Below are 3,384 nucleotides of genomic sequence, written 5' to 3'. Positions count from 1 at the left end.
TTTGGGTGTTTTTCCTTTATGCATTTTGTGAAATATTTACACAGAAACACTGTAACTGACAGAAGTTCTGACCCAGTTTTCATTACATTCAACACTTTAAGGCTATAAATTTCCAGATATTTTTTTACATTTCTAAATAACATTCTAGGTATTTGTGTTCAAAGTTTTCACCTCAAACATCAACTAAAAGTAAGGTTCAATTATCTAAAAGTACCACAATTATCAAACAAAACAATAAGAAAAGGCTTCTGATGTTTAGCTCTGAGTCGTTTCATTGCTCTTGTTGCAAGTCGATCTGAAATAGACACTCCTAATCTAAATGTACATTTTTATTTTTTGTAAAGCCTGGCAGTTATTATTATTATATAAATTAATATTCAATATTCATCCTACTTCAATAAAGTTGTCGAAAATTTATATTTTTCCTTATTAGTTTGTTTTCCATAACTATCCAGAAATAAAGAAACTATGAAGGTAATTTTCCAAATTTTCAAAAAGCAAAACCACTTGAATTTCAGGATGACAGCCATTTTTCAAGATGGCCGCCATTTTGCCCGCTTATATTGTCACACTGTGATCACTGAAGCAAAGAAGAAAAGCTGCTGCTTTGTGTCATCAAAGCTCAGAGGTTTGTTCCTCTGCAGCCATGTGGACACAAGGCTGACCTTTGCCCTTTGTCCGCTGACCAGAGGCCAGACAGAGGAACGGCTCGATGTGCCTGCTTAACTTGTAACCCCTGAGGTCAGAGGTCGCTCTGAAGTCAAACGCTGTCCAGTTGGTCGTTGTGCGGACGGCGTTGCTGGAGGGATGATGTCATAAACGCCGAGAGCGAACGAAGGAATTCCTGGAAGAAAAACAGAAACAAAAGTTATTTAAACAGGATGATGTAAAGGTAAAAACAATAAACCTAAAAGAAAACAACACGGACGGACGGACGGATGGATGGATATTGACTGGTTGGATGGATATTGACTGGATGGATGGATGGTTGGATGTATATTGACTGGATGGATGGATGTATATTGACTGGTTGGATGGATTTTTAATCCATATTACAGAAACTAAATTTCCAGGTTTTTTCAGGATTTTCCAGGCTGCCTTTACAGAAAAGTAACAATTTTCCATAATGAAAACCTGAGAATGAACAACTGCTACCACAGACATCTGTGATTTTCTGAGTTATTGTCTTGCTAACGGCTGAGCTAACGGCAGCAGTCGGTTCATTTCAGCTGCCTGGCCAACATTTAGTTGCTTAACCATCTATTGTGGCCGATCCTCAGACCAAACATGGCGGCTAACTGAGCTGAAGAGTAAACACTGATCTGACTGCAGGCTCTTCAACCGGGGGAGCTAAACTCTGACTAAACGAAGCCAGAGCAGCTGGACTCAACGACTGGAGAGAAATGACAGCTGAACCTTTGTAACACTGGAAAAACACAAAATATTAACAAGTATTTATGGTATAACCCCTTGCTATAACCCCTTATAGTCCATACATACATAGTCTTGTACATCTGTAAATAAATATTTATATCTCGTAGAGCACTTCTGGATAGATGCAAACTACATCTCGTTGCTTGTACTTGTGACAGTGCAATGACAATAAAGTTGAATTCTATTCTATTCTATTCTAAAATAAGTAAAAATATCTAAGTGCACTTGAAATCAGACAAAACTAAATCACAAGTAACTTTTCAGGAATATGTACTAGTTTCAAGTCAATAATTCCCTAATATTGATAAATAAAGTACTGGTTGTACTGGTAGATTATTTTAATTTAAACATGGTAAAAATGTTTGGTTATAAGTTAAATAATCTGCCAGTGGAACTAGGCATTTTTCATCAATACTAAGGAATAATTTACCTAAAACAAGCTCTTATTTATTGCTGAAAAGTTGCTTCCAAGTAAGTTTTGTCTTATTTCTAGTGAACTAGGATATTTTCACTATAAACTAGACAAAAATACTTGGTAGGATTTTGTGTTTTTGCAGTGATAAGCTTTGTGGTTTCTTCGAAAACTGGAATATGAGGTAAAAATGCTGTCATGGTAACACTTTATTTACAGATTCCTCCCAATCAGGTCGGAACATTACGGTGTTTCTGCAGAGTTAGGAAAAACCTGATGTGTAAAAAAAAACAACATAACAACAAATCTGCATGCCTCTCACTCCCTCCACATCTTCCTGATTGACTATTCCTTCGCGAGCATGCGGGTAATCGTCTATTGAGAGCACATTTCCTTATCAGCGTCTGGCATGCTGTCTGAATCCGTTATCACAATGGAGCAGATCGGCGCAGGCAGCCCCACGCTCTCCCGGCTCCATAAAGAGAGCGTTTCTGGAGCTGGGCGCCAGCCGATAGGCCCTGAGCTCTTTATCCCCTTAAAGCCAATTCACTCTTTGCATGTTTAAATATCTTAGCTCAACCCCTGCCCTTCCTCTCCCATCGCACTCGAGCCGCCCTCTTCCTCCTCCTCCTCCCAATCTCAGCGGGTCCGGGGCTGAGCAGCGGCTGTAATCGACCTGCGACGTGGGAGCAGAAGATGCAGGTGCAAGGGCTGCGTGTCCACTGCCAGAGGAGGGGAGTCCTCCATTGTTGGGCTGGACAGCACCCTCTCTCCTCTGGAGCACCCTGTGAAGGAAGCAGGGGGCGCGCAGAGACAATCACGCACCCTAATCTGATTATGCAAATGTCTACTTCAAAAGGCAACACTCTGTAACCCTCAGCAAGTGGTGCAAAGGAGGCAGAGGAAGCAGCAGGAATGTGAGCAAATGCACAGTAAATTCCTATGAAAATTTAATTTAAATAAATCAGAAATCAAGGATTTTTGCTGTTTCCATCTCAGGTTGCTGTGTTCCACCAGGGGGAGGCGTAGGAATAAGAACGGAAGATATTCGCGGTGTGAATGGATGCTGACTCGCTCAACAGGGATTGAATTCAGTATTCAAATAGCCATTGTTTTTCCTGCCACCCCTGAATCCAGCGTCAGAAGGGAATCTACGATGTTAATGAGGGGGACGAAGTGCACAGCTTTAGGGGGTTTTCACACCTGATAGATTCGGTTCGATTGGGGACCAAAGTTGGAAATTTTTTTGACATTTTCAGCTGCTGCAGTTCTGTTTCACACCAAAACCTGTTCCCCTCCTCGCCTGTGGAAGGAGGGGAACGTTAAGGAAACGACACAGAAACCTCCAAAAAAAAAAAAAGACATGAGCGAAACTTCCTTCTTGAAAAAATGAAAACAAAAATGGAATAGCGTCAGATTTTAATGGCGGTAGGATTTAAATTTCATCTCTGGTAAAAGACAACGAGCCATTTCTCCCACTAGAACAAGACTCTTGTGAGTTTGTTTTTGTTGTATTTACCCAGAATGCCCAGCGATTT

This window comes from Xiphophorus hellerii, chromosome 12 (genome assembly GCF_003331165.1).
Source record: "Xiphophorus hellerii strain 12219 chromosome 12, Xiphophorus_hellerii-4.1, whole genome shotgun sequence".
NCBI classification, from domain to species: domain Eukaryota; kingdom Metazoa; phylum Chordata; class Actinopteri; order Cyprinodontiformes; family Poeciliidae; genus Xiphophorus; species Xiphophorus hellerii.
This window is presented reverse-complemented; position numbering follows the sequence as displayed.